Source organism: Pinus tabuliformis, chromosome 1_2 (assembly GCF_031772625.1).
Source record: "Pinus tabuliformis cultivar Carrire ecotype Pingquan chromosome 1_2, CPIR1, whole genome shotgun sequence".
Classification (NCBI taxonomy): domain Eukaryota; kingdom Viridiplantae; phylum Streptophyta; class Pinopsida; order Pinales; family Pinaceae; genus Pinus; species Pinus tabuliformis.
This window is the reverse complement of record NC_142298.1, coordinates 958249901-958269368: the sequence shown is the minus strand read 5'-3', so window position 1 is coordinate 958269368 and position 19468 is coordinate 958249901. Positions and strand designations below refer to the sequence as shown.

Here is a 19468-nt window from a genome sequence, read left to right as displayed (position 1 = left end):
GCTATCCCTAGTTGAATGGGATAAATTTCTGAAGCTGGAAATATATTGTACTCTATAGTCCATTCTTGCTTTTGTCATATAGGGTACTGAATCAGTCCAACCCTTGTGGTCCGTGATAGAAAAAGTTATAGAGCAACAGAAAATATAGACTTTCGTAGTTTCCAAAGGCCTAAGAAGAAAAAGTCCACAATATAAAAGGCTCGACAGCTGACACCATAACGAGAGAAAAAACCAAAACTACTAAACAATATTCAAAGCGTAAAAATATACCTTGCAAATAATTTATATTTTTGGGAATATGCAATATATATTTTTTATTTTATTAAAAGACAATTGCTAGAAAATTTGTTTATAATAACCTCAATTTTATTTTGAAGAGGTCAACTTTTTGGCGGTGAAACTTTTTTTTTGAATAGGCATAATGCACACATTGTGTTAACCTGCTCATGGTGACAATGCAATTTCATTATATGCAATTTCGATTTATATGGTGTTTCTTTCAGTGCTTCATGCTTTGTTAATTTTGTGTTGGTATATCTTGGTACACACGAATGATTATTAGTTAACACCATCAAACTGATAACTTATTTAAGATATATTACTTGATTTATTCCTCCTTAGATATACATTATTTGGAGCTTTAAGTCAAGAATTTTGAATGATTTACTGTAGATTGGAATTAGATCGATACACAATGTTGTATGGTTTCGTTGTATTTTTCATTTGAATTATAAAACATACCAATGATATATGTTTTTACCTTTTGGTTTATTTTTTGTTTGTTCCCTCTTTATTTTTGTCTTATGTTAACTCTGTTATGTATTTTCCTTGCTAGTTATTTGGAAAACTTATCGATCTTGATTACATATTTAAGATTTACAATTTAAGTCATTGATGATTTGTTCTATATGAGTTTCACTCATTTTAAAGACTAACCATATATTATTTTCAAATCCCCCTATTTATAATATGGCTAATTGAGTTGAGAGGCTCATTCTACAACCCATTATGATGTGTTAGGGTGTCTGTTCGTCATCAAAGTTGAAATTTTGCTATGTCGGCCAAAATAAAAATTAAAAAAAAATTAAATAACCATACAAAACATTTAAATAATGTCGACCCATAAAAATTTTTGCACGTGAAGAAATTGGGTCCCTCTCGGCTCATGTTAGATCCATATTTAAGATGGATCTATGCTGGTATTTTAAAGTTATCATAGAAAAACATTTTTAAACTTATAGGGAATGCCCCCTGTGGTTGAGGAAGGCCAATCCTCCAACCTAAAGCAGGAGGATCATTGATCCTCATTGAATTCCTTTAGGATTGTTTATGTTGCCTGATCAATTTGACAGCTAACACGAACCATGCAACTTCCATAACCTATAAATTGACCTATATTAATTTCTATGAATGTAATGCTTACTACCATGTAGATTTTTATACTTTTTGATTGCCTCTACTCCACTTAGTTTATACACTGTTTAGATTGAATTGAAACTCCACCCAATTAATATAATCATTTTACATCTTTCCACACACACACACATATACTTTTTGATTGCCTCTACTCCACTTAGTTTATACAACTGTTTAAATTGAATTAAAACTTCACCCAATTAATATAATCACCCCCCCCAACACACACACACACACACACACACACATATATATATATTATCAGTTAGACCCACAAAGTTTTGAATTGACAACAGTCACACAATGAGTGCCTTTATAGTACACCCAATCATTAGCTATTCTATATCTCATGAGCTATATTTGAAAAGGACATGGGGTGGATTTTGATCCACTTGCATGTGCACAAGTCGCATGTCCATTTTTAATATTGTTTTTAAAGGCGCAACCACATGTTCAATCACTACCTCAAAGTGTCCACATGGCTTGAGGACTAGACCCACATTCACAAGAACTAAATTTTGCAAAGGTGAAAAACTCCCCACTTTCCACCATTAAATCCAACCCCTTTAAACTTTCCATAAAACACTTTATTAAATATAAAAAAATCATAATATTACCAATTTAAATTAAACCATTCATATTTCTACCCATATCAATAAAATATTAATTTTCATCCTTTATTTATGATATTATTAACCGTTCACATGATTTCTTGTACTTTCCAATCATATTCCATTCCATTAAAAAATGGTAAACACAATATACCCGCTAGTTGACCTAACCTTATTGGTACCAACAACGATCAAAGTGTGTGTCATTTTGAATTATATCTCAATCTTTCCTTTGAGAAAACTTAGAAAGTGTAATGCCCACAAAAACCATTCATATGAACAAAATATTTAAGAAGTCAGTTAATTAGTTGTGAGTATGGCCATTGGCAACAACAAAACAATCCATATCAACAAAATGTTTAAAAAGCTGGAGAATTAGTCAATGATTTTCAGAGCTTCAAAAGGTTGACAAACTAAACCTAAATCCCTAACCTAAAACCTGTAGAAATTAATCACAATTAACTTAGAAAAGTTTGTTAAATTCAGGTCAAATGTTACACAAGAAAAATAAAATCCTCCAGCAAGACCAGTGTGTAATCTCAACCCACATTCTACCAAAACAAAATCACAGTTCGAAGAATTCCATCGATAAATCTGTTATCAATGTTTGACGAATTCCGGTGAAAGAAGTCACCAAAAAAAGAAGAAATGGTGGGCTACTTACGCTACTTGAATGTTGAATCGACGACACGCCGGAAGTTTCTACAAGAGCCTAGAACCTAGTTCATACCGTTGCCCTCGTGGTTCCTCCAGATCATGGGAAAAAAACATCATCTATATCATCTGCAAATTCCATTAGTTGACGTCCACAATTTATACTTTCGACAAGTCTCCAGCTCATTTGATGCGAATCCCCACCCACGGCTACTGGCCTTTACTTACGCCAGGAGTCCGTATTCCATTCGCAATTAGTTTGACTCTGCCATTTCCTCGACCAATCCGATGGCTAGTCTGAAGAGTTTATGTGTTTTATAATAGATTTTTCTTCGCTAGCCAATTTTTCTTCTGCAAGATAAATCTGGGCAAGTGCGGTTCATAGTATCGTCTGAACACCCACTTGATATTCCTCAATACCCATTATATAATTTGGCTTTTGGGATTCAGTTTTAACGCTTAACTATTTTTGGATGTGGGTCTGAGACTGAGAAAAGAAGTCCCCGATCTCTTGTCAGATCTCCATTATTGGGCATTTTCAAGATCGAGATCTGTGAATTGGATGCACAATTATGGCCCTAAAAGCCGTAAGTTTGACTCATGTAAGGTATGAGACAGGTGACAAACTAGGCCATTTCCTCGCATGGATTTCCCTTCTTCCTATTTTCATTAGCCTAGGTGGGTTTCTGACACATTTCATGTTCAAAAGAGAGCTTCAAGCCATTTTTTTCGCATTGGGTATTCTCATATCAGAGTTTATAAACGAACTAGTAAAGAAATCTGTCCAACAAGCCCGCCCTGACACTTGCCTAGCATTAGAGATGTGTGATTCACATGGTTGGCCCTCAAGCCACTCACAGTACATGGCCTTTTTTGCTGTGTATCTCTCCCTGCTTGCCTGTAAAGGGGTCGGCTTTTCAAACAAGTGGACTAAAATCATCACTGCTGCCTTTCCTTGGCCCTTCGCAGTGCTCACCATGTATTCCAGAGTGTATTTGGGGTACCACACTGTAGGGCAGGTTTATGCAGGAGGGCTTTTAGGGTTACTTTTGGGTTCTCTTTGGTTTTGGTTTGTAAACTCTGTGCTTATTCATACATTCCCAATGCTTGAAAGCACCCCATTATGTGAATACCTTTGCATCAAGGACAGTTCACATATTCCCGATGTGCTGCGTTTTGAGTACCAGAATGCCATAGCAGCTAGGAAGACGAAGATGGATGCAAAACGTGGAAAACAGGCAAGAACAGATTGAATCAGGCTCTGAAGTGGCTATACAGGTGCTCTTGATATGCGTAGATCAACATTTTTTTCCCTTTTTGATTACTGTTATTGGTTTCTATTGAATGGGAGTTGCTTAGCATTTCTCAAATCAGCAGCAACACTTGTTAGGAAATAAATATACTGGGAGCAATGACTGTATTATGTGCATTATTACTATCACTATCACTATTACTATCATTCTTCTTATTATTTGGAAGTATATTTCTGAAGCAAAGCAATTGCCTTCCATTTATACAGAAGCACTTCTAATTTTGTTATTGCCAAAAGACATTTTGAAAATTGGCTATATGAATCACGTTAATTAGTTTTAAGCTTTAGAACAATGCCTTTCGCTCTCTGTATTGAAAGTATTAAGCATATAATTCCCAGCTTCACTTTACAATTGGATTCCATTAGTCTTTTTCCTCACATCGTCAACATAGGGAGAGTTTTGTTTATTGTATGTAAAACAGAATCTTCTGTTAACAAAACTTACTGAGTACAAAATTTGGGGAGCCCTGGTTGGCTTGGCTCCCTTCCGATAAAATTTCAAAAATGTCCCACATAGAAATAAGACATCGGAAGCAGCCATTACTGATAAGGAAAACATATTTGACCAAGCTTGATGAAGCCTACAATTAAAACAAGGACTTCAGTGTGGGGAGAGTCATATTTATCAGTACCGTTTTTTCCTATCATTGGCACATGCCTTGCTGTTTGATCACTCAGAATAAGTTATTTCGCTGAGAGGCGCATTCTACAGCTCAGTAAGAGGCAAATTTGTGGTTTTTTTCTGTGCTCAGACATCATTTCAAAAAAAAACTATTCCAAAAAAAATGTTGGCTATAATAAAAACATAAATGATTATACATATTTGGTTAGTCTTTGCTAAAAGCATTATAAAACATCAATAATCTCATTCTCATTGTGCTCACTCGGTTAATTGTTAATATTACAATCTAGTATAAAAGAGATGTGGTAAAAATACTTCACTTTCACCTTTGGAGTAATAAATAAAATATTTGAATGTCCATGTTAATTAATATAATTTCATATCAATTTTATAGAGATAAAAGAATCAAAAGTAAACAAAAAAGATTCTATTTATCTTATAAATATTTCAATATAGAACTCTAATAAAGTGTTTGAATATCCATGCTAACTAATACATTTCCTTTTTTTAAGTAAGACACTTTATTAACTTAGTAAAAGGGTACATAGTCCAAAATTGTTAGTCTCTGGCTTGCCCAATAGGAAACCAAACTAGAGATTGAGTTGCAAAATCTCAAGATTGTGAAAAATGTTTTTGACACTTGCATCTGAAAGCCAAAAGGTACAGCACTGAGGCTGACTGCTGTAGTACATAGTCTGGCTATTACTTAACTGATAAAAACATGAAACAAAAGGATTTGTGACTTCATGAGAGCTAGAGATTAGAAATCTCCTGGTTGGGGACTTGCTGGCTCGATGGAACATTGCCCGGAGGAGAGCTGCTGTGGCAGATACTAAGGAGGATGTTGAGTTTATGTTTGATGCTTTCCAAGTTTCCCTTCCAGCTCTATCAACTTCTGCTTGTGATCCTGCTGAGTCTGATGGTTGTTGACGAGGATGAGGCCCAACAAGATTTTGGTATGCCAATAAACGTTTATGGCTTTCATGTAACCTGAGTAGCGGGAACGAGAAGAGGTACCCAGATTGGGGATCCAACCCATATTTTGGACTAGAATGTGATGATCAGGGGTGGGACATCATTCTTGTCTGATTGCAACTTCAATCTGTTCAATTTCTTGCCTTACAAGTTCAGGAATGAGTTGCTCGTAGCAGGCCATAGAGTTTCTAGCTTGAGCGTGAGCCCACCGCTGAGGGCTCAATCCTTGGAGAAAAGGTAGAGGGGCAGCCTTTGCCTCTTCCTTTGCTAGGGGCGTTAGAGTGAGATCTAGTCATGGTGAGAGGGGATTGAGAGCGAAGCGCAGATCAAGGATAATGGATAGGGGGTGAATGTTAGTTTATGTAGCTTAGACATGTGTTCTAGTCTCAAATTGTGTCTATGAGGCTAGGGTGTGAAAATTTCTAAACCAGAATCCCTACTGTAGCAATTGATGATATTTCTTCTACTTGTTAGATTTATATGAACAAGTTATTTGTAGTTTCCTACAACAAATATTGAAATACATACACTGCAGCCTTCACTTAATTAATTTATATGCAGAAACAAGAGATTGAGCGAGAAAGAAAATACAACACAATAACACTGTTATTTTTGGACAAATGTCCCGGAAAAAACCCAATGTGGGAAAACCGGTGCAGCAGATCTGAGGGTTTTATTATTATGCAATAATAAATCTGAGTACAATTCTTGGATGCTCAACTAGCAATCCAATACAGAGAGAAACTAGACAAAACGAGTGGTGAAGGGTTCTCACCCTGTCATTGGGAGAATCTAAGTTTGACCACGTTGAATTGGAGCTTCTGCATAGCCTCTACGCATAATTGCGTCACTCCCACGCAGTTCCTACGTCACCCCTGTTGGGTATCACGCTGCTCCTTCTTTAGACCCTTTGCTTGCTGGAAAATCCGAATCTCTGCCTCCAGATCTCACACCCCGGCTCCTGTCTACTGAAAGTCAATTTCCTCAGTAGGAATTCGATCTCCATTTAAGGCTTGCGTTGCCACTGCGTGAGCTTGGCGTGGGCCAGCGTCTGCCTCTCTCTTGACGTCGTTCTGCTCTCTCTTTGCCTCATACTCTTCGACCTAGGAAAACTTCCTTCTTCTGTGGATACTCACTGCCCCTCACTGCAAAAGCAATCAACGATCCAGATTAGATCCTAAACAATGGCTAGGATCATATTGACTTGATATCTGCCTTCTTCTAGAAGTTTCATCCACAATTTATATTAATACCCTTTAATTATTTTAATTTCCTAAGTTTAGACTTAGGGTCCCATTAAAAATAATTAATTATTTTAATAAAACTGTCTCCGGGTGGAATTTCCCAAAATGATTTCTGGGTATTGGAGAATGCATGTGTCTAAGCCTCCTTACAAATTTTGAGACTTAGAGCACATCCGATGCTACCAAAAATCAACACTCCCTCTTAGCGAGGAATGTGCTCTAACAATGCAATCTATTGAAGCATCACTCTGACTTCATAACATCGTCCTCTGCGTTGCTGATGTCTGACATGTTGTCCACCAACTACTGTGCTGCTACTATAATTGTTCTGTTGCTAACATTGCCACTGTTAACACTACATCCGTACTACAGCTCCCTCTCAAGTGCTACATCTGTGCTGTTGCTAGCACTGCCACTGCCAGCTACCACTGCACTGCAAATTGTTGCTGCTACATCAGCAACGAAAAAACATCCCAAATTACTGAACTAACTGTGTTTAGTATGATACCACGTGAATGTTGAAGCCTGACTACTGCTAGTCTCTGCGCTGACCCTCTAAATCTATTGCACTGCTGTTGACCTCTGCTCTGTGCCATCTGCACTGCTGCCAACTTTGCTCTGCGTTGTTCAGTCTTTGACGCTCCTAGCCACTGCAACTGTCTCCTCGACACTCCTCGACACCATCCGACACTAGTCCATCTTGCTACTTATGATCTAGGATCCTATAGCAAGGAATTGATTCGAGATGTGGGCTCCTCAAGGACCCTGCCCATTTGTACCTCTTTTGAATTACAACTCTAAGTCAGCGTACCTCCCTCCTGGAGGTATCTCGGCTGTCATGGCGAACTCCTCTTCCTCGACCTTCGCGGGTGCAGCCTTCAGGTCGTGCTTCTCATCTTTGTCCTTCTTCCTGAGAGGACATTGAGTTGCGTAGTGACCCATCTCACCACACCTAAATCGCTTTATCTTAGAGACGTCCTTCTTCCGCCTCTGCTGCTCCTGCTGCCCCTTCGATGCAAAGTTTGCATACTCCTCCTCCTCCTCCTCCTTGGGCTTCGACCCACTGCTGCTGCTTCCATCAAGTTTAACCTTGACTAATTCTCTCCTCAGCTCCTCTTGTTTTAGAGCTGCCCACATCTCATCCCAATTTGGCAAAGTTGCTCTGCCCAGGATAATCTAGACAAAGACTTGCCACTCATTTGAGACAGAATTGAGGGCTAGTCTAACCAACTCTGAATCTTGAGGTGTATGCCCCACAATAGACAATTCATCGCAGGTCTCTTGAAGCTTTGTGAGGAATGGATTCACACGCTCCCCTTTCTGCATCTAAGCAAATCTGAGTTTCTGCTCAAGGTACATCTTCCGCTGCTCGGAAGATTCCCTGATATAACATAGACAAAGTGTCCTACATCTCCTAAGCAGTCCCTCTGCTAGTGATGTGACAGACCACATAATCCTTCACTTCGTTGAGGATCATTCTTTTCGCCTTCGCCTTCTCAACCTTGTATTTCTTCAACGGATCTGCATCTGCAAGGACAACCACCACGTTGTTGACGTATGTCTTGAGGGCATGTTCATCTATAAGGAATGACATTCTTGCCTTCCAGATGATGTAGTTGGATGCCCTGTCCAACCTATCCTGATCCCTCAAGCCACTGGTTGCCATTTCTGCCACAAATGTCGAAAATCTCCTCTCTCCTCTGCGTTTCTGTTGGGCTAGCCTACACACTTCTTGCTAGTAAAACTGCTGCCCCTTGCTGTTGCTCAGCTCTAGAGAACTTGAATTCCTTGGCTAGGTATTCTTTGAGGAAGAAATTCCCTCAGCTGTGCTTCTCCTCTCTTTTGACGATTTTCTGCCCAACAAACTGCCTGCAGAAAAATCTGTGTCCCACCAGCGTCTCCTCACGTTGAGGCTTCAACGTTGCTCCCTCTGCCCAAACAAAAACTCGATCCGGAAGCCCTTCTCTCCGTCGACTCACTTGGAGAGAGACTGCCTCCAAATTTCAGCCTTCTAGCTAGAACTGTGGAAACCCTTTAGGGTTTCGAACTGCTACCTCTTGCAGCTTTTCGATCTCCCTCTTCTGCTCAGCGCTGGGTTCTTTGGCACTGCTCTTCTTGTTCCACCTGCAACTTTGATACCATGTGAAAATTCCTAAACCGAAATCCCTACTGCAGCAACTAATGATATTTCTTCTACTTGTTAGATTTATATGAACAAGTTATTTGCAGTTTCCTACGACAAATATTGAAATACATACACTGTAGCCTTCACATAATCAATTTATATGTGGAAACAAGAGACTGAGCAAGAAAGAAAATACAACACAATAACACCGTTATTTTTGGACAAATGTCCCCAGAAAAACCAAATGTGGGAAAATCAGTGCAGTAGATCTAATGGTTTTATTACTATGCAGTGGTAAATCTGAGTACAATTCTTGGATGCTCAACTAGTAATCCGATATAGAGAGAAACTGGAAAAAACGAATGGTGAAGGGTTCTCACCCTGTCACTGGGAGAATCTGAGTCTGATCTCGCTGAACTGGAGCCTTTGTACAAAATTACGTTACTCCCACGTAGTTCCCGCGTCATTTCTGCTGGGTATCATGTTGCTCCTTCTCCGGACCCTTGGTTGGCTGGAAAATCCAAATCTCTGCCTCTCGATCGCACACCCCGACTCTCGGCTACTGAAACTCGATTTCCTTAGCAAAAATTCGATCTCCCTCTAAGGCCTGCACTGCCACTGCGTCAGCTTTGCGTGGGCCAGCATCTGCCTCTCTCTAGACGTCGTTATGCCCTCTCTCTCCCTCGTAGTCTCCGGCCCAGGGAAGCTTCCTTGTTTCAGATACTCACTGCCCCTCACTACAGAAGCTCACTTCGAATCTCTCTCTGGCAGCTGCTCTGCTTTAGAAATTTGATCTTCTGAACTCATTTGGTGTGTTCTCCAAGTGCCCATCAAGCTTCCTCTTATAATCCTCTCGTTGATCAATCAACGACCCAAATTAGATCCTAATCAATGGCTAGGATCATATTGACTTGATCTCCACCTTCTTCTAGAAGTTTCACCCACAGTTTATATTAATAACCTTTAATTATTTTAATTTCCTAAGTTTAGACTTAGGGTCCCATTAAAAATGATTAATTATTTTAATAAAACGGTCTCCGGGTGGAATTTCCCAAAACAATTCCTCGATATTGGAGAATGCATGTGTCTAAGCCTCCCTGCTGATTTTGAGACTTAGAGCACATTCGATGCTACCATAAATGAACATAGGGAACACATTTTCTCCAATACCCAGAAAAGATTTCGTGAGAAAATGACTTGATTAGATTTAATAATGTAGTTAATTAATTTTTCTAAGTCCAACTTAGGGAAATAAGCTTAATCAATCAGTGTTAATTGGGGTAAATTGATTTTCCTCTAGAGACTTTCGAAAAAGTCATTAGAAAGGGGTGAAGATGATCTTAGCCATCAATTGTGATTAGATCATGGTTGTTGATTCGTCAACGAGAGATGATAAGAGGAAATTGATGGGCATTTGGAGAACACATCGAGACACGTAGTTGTAATATTAGCAAGGGCGTAGAGGTAGCGTAGGGACATCAACAACAGGGGTTTCAACATAGATTTCTGGAGAGATTCTTCACAACGATTTCTAAGGAAGATTGGAGATCGATTTTTCTGCAGTGAGGCCGATTTTCTAGTGGTGCAAGTTGCTCCAGCATGGGGTGTGAATTACCCTAATAGGCAGTGCGAATTGCTCAAAGAGGGAGAAATTCTGGAGTAAGGAGAATTTGTAGGGGAGATCGATTTGCACAAGAGGATCAATTTGCCAGTAGAAGTCGAGATTTTCCTAGCCAGTGCGAGTTGCTAAGGAGGGTTGCGTTTATTTGCTAGGCTGCACATGTGAGCCAGAACGAGCTTCATAGGGAGGCCAAATTTGTTCTAGTGGGACAAATTGCTTCCAGGAGGTCAAGGAGACTTGCAGAAGTGATGAGAATAATTTTCCGGAGGTTTGCCATCTTACGACAACCAGTTGTAATATTTTTGCTGAAGAATTTTAATAATAAAACCCTCATTTGTAGACTGGTTTTCCCTTCAGGGTTTTTCCAGGGACATTTGTCTAAAAATACTGGTGTTCATTATTTGTGTGTGTCCATAATTTTCTCAGTTCTTGTGATTATTTATTTTCTGTGAAGTTGTAGTTGTGTTTTATTTAGTATTTTCCGCAAGTATTTTGAAGTTGAAAAATAATCTGAACATATAGGAGAATAATAACCAATAATTGCAATAGTATTTAAAATTTCACATGGTATATGAGCGAATCTGAGGGCAGAAGGAGGATCTGCGCAGGCACAAGAGGAGAAAAGCCAAGGGTTTTAACCCAGTTTGAATTCTTTAGTTATTTCTCCAGCTTATTTGAGTTTGCAGAATTTCCAGAGATGGCCGCGACAGAATTGAGAGATCAAGATAGGTTGGAATGGAGCCTCCAACTTTGGTGTTTGGAAGGCTAGTATGTTGTTCTTATTGGACAAATATAGTTTGAAGGAGTTTGTAGAGAATGTTGTTGCTGTACTGACAGATCCACAACAACTGGCCACCTACAAGAAGGAGAATGCCAAAGCGAAGAGAATGATTCTTGATGGAGTCAAGGATCATATTGTTCCACATATCGCAGAGAAAGGGACAACAAAGGAAATGTGGGATGTCATCATAAAAATGTACCATAATCCTACAAAAAAATAGGAAATTGATTCTCAAAGAGAGGCCGAGGACCATCAAAATGCAGAAGGGTGAAGAGCGATTTCACTCAAAAAGAGCTTAGGCTTAGCTTGGTTAGTGGGAGCAACAGTAGTGGCAAGACACCGAAGGTTGAGAGGGAGTAGGAAAATGTTGCCCTAGTAGGAAAGGGGAAAGTGAAGATGGGTTCTAGTAAAGGAACCAAACTCAAAAGGAGAGAAGAATATGAAGGACCTAACGAAGGTAAAGCGCTGTGGCTGTCACGAGTATGGTCGTTATGTTAGTGATTGTCCTCTCAAAAAGAAGAAGCTTGTCCTCCAGTAGGATGGATCGGGAGTTCACATTGATCGCTTGCTCGACTAGCTCAACTTCACAGGGTGTTTGGTATATAGACAATGGAGTGTCATTTCATATGACAGGAGTTAGAGAGTACTTCTCTAGTTACAAGGAGGAGGACATTAGGTTCTAGATTCAGATGGGGATTTGGGAACAAGTCTAGGTGCAACCCAGTTGCAAGAGGGACTGTTCTATTTCAGAGGGAGAACAACAAGCAAATACTTATCCATGACATGTCGCATGTGCTAGGCTTGCGGATGAATTTGATCTTCGTATCAGTCCTTCAGGACAAAGGTTATGATGTCATATTTAGACCTGGATCTATTTCTTGAAGACTTGGATCTATTTCTTGAAGACCAAGGATGAGGTCTTCAGTTGCTTTCAGGAGTTTAAAGCTCTAGTTGAGAATGCGACAGGTAGGAAGATCTAGCCTCTTCGGTCAGACAATGGAGGTGAGTACACTAGCAAGGAGTTCTAGGATTTCTGTAATAGGGTAGGAATCAGGAGAGAATGGATGGTTCCTTACAACCCACAACAAAATGGGGTCGCTGAGAGGAAGAATTAGTTTATTTCGGAGGCAGCGAGAGTAACGCTGTATGACCAAGATCTCCATGCTATCTATGGACAAAGACATACAGTGCAGTGGTTTATATTCAGAATAGGGTCCCACATAGAGTGCTTGGCAAGATGGCTCCTGAGGAGGCATTCACCGGGAAGAAGCCAAATGGTAGTCACTTCAAGATATTTCGCTTCCTAGTGTACTATCACAATCTAGGGGAAACACGTTTAAAATTAGATCACACTGCAGAGCGAGGTTACTTCGTTGGCTAGAACGAAAACTCGAAGGCATACAAGATCTTCATCCCAGGGGCTAGGAGGATTATTGTTAGGCGGGATGTAAAGTTCATGGAAGACAAGGCATATAAAAGGTCCAGAGAATTGCCAACAATTGAAGAACAAAGTGAGTAGAAGCTCCCAAAGTAGAGTATCAAAATCAGGGCAACAATAGAGCACAAGTACGGTGACCAGTACAAGCACGAGTTCAAGTGTGAGTGCTCTCGAGGCTTCACAGAGCATGGAGCAACAGATGCAACAGATTCAGGAGATGCATCAGGAGGACATGGAGGTGGATATTCCTAACTCCAATGTTTGCAGAAGGAACTACCAGGTTCAAGCTACACTCAGGGTTGCTAAGGAGTTTGTGGGGACTACTCCTACGACAGGCAGGAGAAAGCAGTACATTGGCTACATGGCATTCGTTAGTCATTTGGTAGATAACGAGCCTTCCAACTATCAAGAGGTTGCACAAGAGCAGATGTGGCGAGATGCAATGGTTGAGGAGTATTCTTCAATCATGTAGAATGATGTTTGGGAGGTTGTACCGAGATCGATAGACAGGGTGGTGTTTGGATCATGCCAGATCTACAAGATCAAGCACGGTGCAGATGGCAGTATCGAGAAATTCAAAGCTAGGTTTGTGGCGAAGGGGATCTCTCAGAAGGAGGGAATAAATTATGAGGAGACTTTTGCTTCTGTGGCTAGGTACACTTCTATATGAGCTGTGATCACATTCACAACACAGATGGGATGGTAGATCCATCAGATGGATGCCAAGACGACGTTCCTAAATGGTGAACTAGAGGAGGAGGTGTATATAGAACTACCAGAGAGCTGTGTGGCACATAACAAAGAGACCTATGTGTGCAGATTGAAGAGGGCCCTGTGTTGAAGTATGTAAGTAGGTTCGGTCTTCATAAATATGAAATGTACTCTCAATTCTTGTATATTGTAAAAGGAAAGAAAAATTATTATTATTATTTTTGTAGCATGGGTTTCATGCTTAAGGTCAATTTATAGGTCAAGCACCCATTGAGTGCTTCTAGGGTTTGTCATACAATCAATAAGCCAATTTATTGATTATCATATATGAAAGACCCCATTGGGCATCTTGTATCATGTCAAGAAAATTATTGTAAGTTAAGAAATGTCAAAAGACACCCTCCAAGACAAGTTGGCCTACAAGCAATGACAAGTCGGCCTTATAAGGGCTATTCGACCTCAACAAGAAGCCTATATATACAAGGTGTTCGGCCTCATTGAAATGGTACCTAAGAAGTTTGTATGAGCATAAGAAAGGCAAGAAATACCTAGCAAAGAGAAGGAGAATAGAAGGAAGAAGAAAGTAAAGTATTTTAGGACTGTTTTTGGGCCATCATCCTCCACACGTGTGAAGAAGAATTAGGGAATCTTTGACTGCAGTAAGACTGAATTGTGGAGCTGTCAAGAAGTCGAGTTTTTGGTACTAAGAAGACCTACTTTGGAAGATGAGTTATCTAGAAAGAAGGAGCACATCAAGCGAAAGAGAGAGGTCATTTCAGCCATAAATCTACCCACACGTGCGAAAATCAGAAAGTATTGGCAAGTCGGAAAAGTGCGGTTCTGAAGCAGTAACCTGTTAGCCCTGAGGTGCAGTGTTGACTTTTTGAAGGTTAAAGGAAAGGCTCGGCCTGCTTCGCTGTTCTTAAAGGGGTCCCACATGGGCCATTATTCCCCTCCTTCTCTTACCTCGCTCACACCCTACTTGCCCCGTTTCTTGACTAAACCTTCTAATCCCGACAAAACTCCCCTTTGGCCTTAGCCCCAAGCGCAAAAGCCAAAATACCCATAAAACCTTACCCATTCACCATATGCGCCTTCAGCATAGCCCCCGAGGGCGTCTCGTCATTTCACCGTGTCTACGTTGTTGATCTTTTCACACCGATCCAACAGCGCACATTCCTTCCGATAAAGGCAACCTGCCCGATCATTCCCAGCCGTCAGATCGCCTCTGCCAGATCTAACGGTCAACACCCATATCGTGCGGACAACAAGTGCGACAAGTACCCGTGCGATGAGCGCGGTTTTCCACTCTCCTTTGTCGCTACGTGTCATCCATTGAATGGCATCGCGCGAGTTCTGACACTTACTGCTTACCGCCTGATGCCCGTCCAAATCAAACCACCCTGCGCGTTATTGCCCGCACATCTCCGCCGCCCGATAACCGTCCGATATGTTCACCTAAAGATCTAACGACCCGAACATGTCCCGCTCCCACCACGACCATTAGCTTCTGCAAAGCGATCTCCGCCACACATCTCCATTGATCCAATGGCCACCATTCACGATCACTCCCACTGTTCATCTGCCCATGCACTCCGCACCCCATGTCCTGTCTGTTACCCAAAGGAGAAGATGGCCGACTCTGTCAGTTTGGTGACAGTCTGACCATGAAATTGAATTAAAGGAAGAGCATGGCCGAAGGATGAAAGGACACAACACTTAAACAGTCATGGAACTCCATTGCCATGATCAATCGAACCACTTGAAGGACCACATAGTACCAGAACTGACCAGGTTTTCATAGTGGAGAAAGAAACTACTTTCAAAGACGCTATTAGACAGTTAATGGTAGTTGGTGGTCAATCAAGACCCCTCCATCCCTAAACGACTAAGAGCCATTGTAAAGATAGATTATAAATAGCCAGAAGAAAGAGGTAATCAGGGTTGGCAATTGTGTTTTGGTTCAACTTCTGGAGACTGTAGATATTATGTAACTTGCAGCGTCTCATCTTCATTTTCAGCAATGCAAGCTTCTTTCGCTGTTAATTGTTCAATGCCCATTTCTCCTTTGTTCTAAACTTGTATATGGAATGTTTTATTCATGATATCTTCTATGCATAATGCTAGATAACTGTCATCTTATCTCTGTATTAGTAAATTGAATGTATCATTGAGTAGGTCACTCAGGTTTCTTCTGTATCTGATGCAAGATAACTGTCATCTTATCTCTGCATTGATAGAGTAGATTTGTAAGTTTCTTTACTAGTTGCAGTTGGCCATCATACATTCTGTATGCATCTTGCTGGTGTGGTCAGTATTCTTCATTCATTCACTTAATCTGCAAACTGTTGAGCATTGGTGGTCTAAAGCCTTGTAGTCTGAGGGTGTTCATGCATGTCTGGAGTGAAAACAGAGTAGAAGTGGTTATCTGGCTTGAACCAAGCCATCACCCATCCCAATAAGTTCTTAGAGCCATATTGAAAATTATATGTTACCATGCATCTCCGAGCTACAACCTAGGAGAGTTTCCTGGAGCCCTAACAGTAACCAAATTCTGAAGGGCTGAAATTGCAGTCAAGGAAGTGCAATTGAAGCATTTTTGGAGGAGTTTGACTTGGGTTGACTTTGTGAGGGACAAGCTCATTAAAAGGAGAAGCTGACTTGGTCTTTGAGGGGTCTTTGACAAGGGTCATAGGTCTTGGAATTCGTCATTTGAAGATTTTGTAAGAAGAAAATACTTCTTGTGGGTTTTCCTCTCAAGAGGAGATGTTTTGGCCCTGGCTAGCAACCTACATTTTGTGTCCTTTCGTCTCATTGATCTTCATTGTTTGGTAGCTGTTTGATGACAAAGAACACTATAGTAATCAAGATAGGGAGTCAACTACAAGTAAATCAAGTTAAGTTAAAGAACATCACAAGTAGTTATCAAAGAATTAGAAATCACCTAATTAAGCTGCCCCTAGATTTCTCAACATGGTTTCAAAGCTAAGGTGATAACAACAAGAAAATGCAGCTTGAAGATCACTCCATTGAAGAAGGATATATAAGGGCCGAACACAAGGAGGTCATCAAGGATAACTAAGAAGCATCAAGGAGGACCATTCATCTCGTCACAAGGATCACATCATCTATAAGGAACACCACATTGAAGAAGAATAAGACCTCAAGGACCCTACCTCCACTCGAAAAAGGACTCTACATTTGAAGCAACTTGGGAAGCTTCCACATTATACATTATTATCCAAAGGAAGGAAGAAGAAGCATTGCCATCATCATCAAAGAAATCAAGGTGATCTCCCTCTCATTGAAGAAAGGATCACATCTCAAGCATACTTGAAGAAATAAGGTCATCAATGAAGCAGTCATCATTAAGAAGGCATCTTCAATTGTCAACTGTAGAAATTTCTCATTTTCTACCCCGGTTTTCAGTTTCTCCTTATTTCTCCCATATAGTTAAATGCCCTTTCCCATAACCATACATTTAACAAGCTGAAAAAAATAAATTTGCTGAAAACACAAATTCTGGAAATTTTATAGAATGCTGGAAATTGCAGAAATAAAAATCAACAGTAATAAACAGCCATTAAAACACATTTAAACACTGAGATTTTTGGTCAACTTGACCCTGGAAAAACCCCCTACAACTCTTGGGGAAAACCAGTTTGAGAGCTCTTCTTTATTTCTGGAAAATGCCTTTTTACAGTGAGAGAAATGTTCAGCAAAAAATCAACAAACAGACTTTTACAACTTATCTCAGCCTTGCTGAAACTCAGCCTTGCTGATACACCACTGCTGATACTCCGCAGCTGTTGCTGTTACACCGCGGCTGTTGCTGTTACACCGCTGCTGTTGCTGTTACACCGCGGCTGTTGCTGTTACACCGCTGCTGTTGCTGTTACACCGCTGATGTTGCTGTTACACCGCTTTCAGCTGCTGAAACTCCGCTCTCAGCTGCTGAAACTCCACTCTGCTGAAACTCCGCTTTCAGCTGTCCAGAAATCTCCCTTGCTCTCTTGCTCTCCTTCTCTCAATCTGCTCATGAAAGAATGAATGATCTTTTTCCTCCTTTTCCTCCCTTAACCCAACCCTAAGTGACTTTTGGGTGATCCCTAAATCCAATGGCTGAAATAGATTTAGATCAATGGCTGAGATTAAATGCTCATTTAAATCTCACTTTCTATTTTTTAATTCATCCCACTTTAATAAAGACCCACTTAGTCATTTATTTCCAAAGTCACTTTTCCTTTCTAATTTTTCATTGACTTTATAAAAGTCACTTTAAAATTAGACTTAGTAACTTTATCACTTAAAGTCACTTTTAAATTAGATTTAACTTTATAAAAATTATAAAGTTACTTTAGGAGAAAAATTAAATTTTTTTGGACACTTTTCCCTAGGCCAAAGATCAAAGCCTAAGGGAACCACCTGTCCTCCGGTACCAAATTTCAACACTCCCTCTTACCGAGGAAGGTGTTCCTCACCACACCCATCTTGTCTCTGAAATAGACATGCTTGCCTCGTGGTAAGGCTTTGGTAAGAATATCTGCAACTTGCTCATCAGTGGAAATATACTCAAGCTTCACAGCTCCCTTCTGAACATAGTCTCTGATGAAATGATATCTGATCCCGATATGCTTTGACCTGTCATGAAACACTGGATTCTCCGTGAGTTTAATGCAACTCTGATTATCACAGTAAATCACTGAAGGTCTCAACGGCTGACCAAATAAGCCAAACAACATCTTGCGAAGCCAGATGGCCTTACAACTAGCTAGACTGGCTGCCATATACTCTGCTTCCGGTGAACTCAGTGCTACTGACTGCTGCTTCCGGCTGAACCATGACACTACTGCTGAACCCAACCCAAAACAACACCCTGAAGTGCTCTTCCTATCAGAAGCACAACCTGCCCAATCAGAATCAGTGTATCCTGCCAATCTCACTCCATCTCCCTGCCTGTAGTCCAAACCATAATCCACTGTCCCCTGCAAGTACCGCAAAATGTGTTTCGCAGCCACCCAGTGAACCTTCCTAGGCTCACACATAAACTGACTCATCGTGTTGACTGCAAAACAGATATCTGGTCTAGTGTTGACCAAATACATCAAGGAACCAATCAGCTGCCTGTACAATGTGGGATCCACCAACTCGGAATCCGAAGCATGAAGCTTCTTCCAGTTTGTGATTATCGGTGTCGACATGGGTCTACAATCCTCCATGTGGAATCTGCTAAGGATGTCCACAATATACTTCCCCTGCCCCAGGAAGAAATGCCCCTCCTCCTGCCACACCTCCAAACCCAAAAAGTAATGCATCAAGCCGATGTCCTTCATCTCAAACTCCGCCGCAAGATCTCTCTTGCAGTGCTCTATGAGTCTCTCTACACCTGTAATGACCAAGTCATCCACATACAGCACCAGAATGAGAGGCTCCTCACCAATCACAATAAAATAAAGGTTCGGATCTGCCTCACTCTTTGTGAAACCCATCCCCTGCAAATATGTATCTATCCTGGAGTACCAAGCTCTGGGAGCTTGCTTCAGGCCATAAAGGGCCTTCTTCAGTCTGCACACATGGGACTCATTCCCATGCACCTCAAAGCCCTGTGGCTGCTCAATGTACACCTCCTCCTGTATGAAGCCATTGAGAAATGCGGTCTTCACATCCATCTGGTGGATCTTCCAACCCATCTCTGCTGCTATCGATATAATTGAGCGGATCGAAGTATATCGAGCCACGGGAGCGAAGGTCTCCTCATAATCAACTCCCTCTACCTGGGAGAACCCTCTAGCCACAAACCTTGCTTTGAATTTCTCAATGCTGCCATCTGCAGCATGCTTTACCTTGTAAAGCCATCTGGAAGTAACCACGGATTTGCCCTCAGGCCTCGGCACCACCTCCCAAACATCATTCTTCATGATAGAAGAATACTCCTCCTGCATGGCCTCTCTCTAGACC

General features: G+C 40.8%; 1 pseudogene across 1 annotated transcript in view; it reads left to right on the top strand.

Moving 5' to 3' along the window:
• The first annotated feature begins 2722 nt into the window (after window positions 1-2722).
• Window positions 2723-19468, top strand: part of LOC149209142 (lipid phosphate phosphatase gamma pseudogene) — a 37327-nt pseudogene continuing 20581 nt past the window's right edge. Inside the window, exon 1 of the transcript XR_016252833.1 lies at window positions 2723-3959. The product of XR_016252833.1 is annotated as a lipid phosphate phosphatase gamma pseudogene (transcript). The remainder of the gene's footprint in view (window positions 3960-19468) is intronic.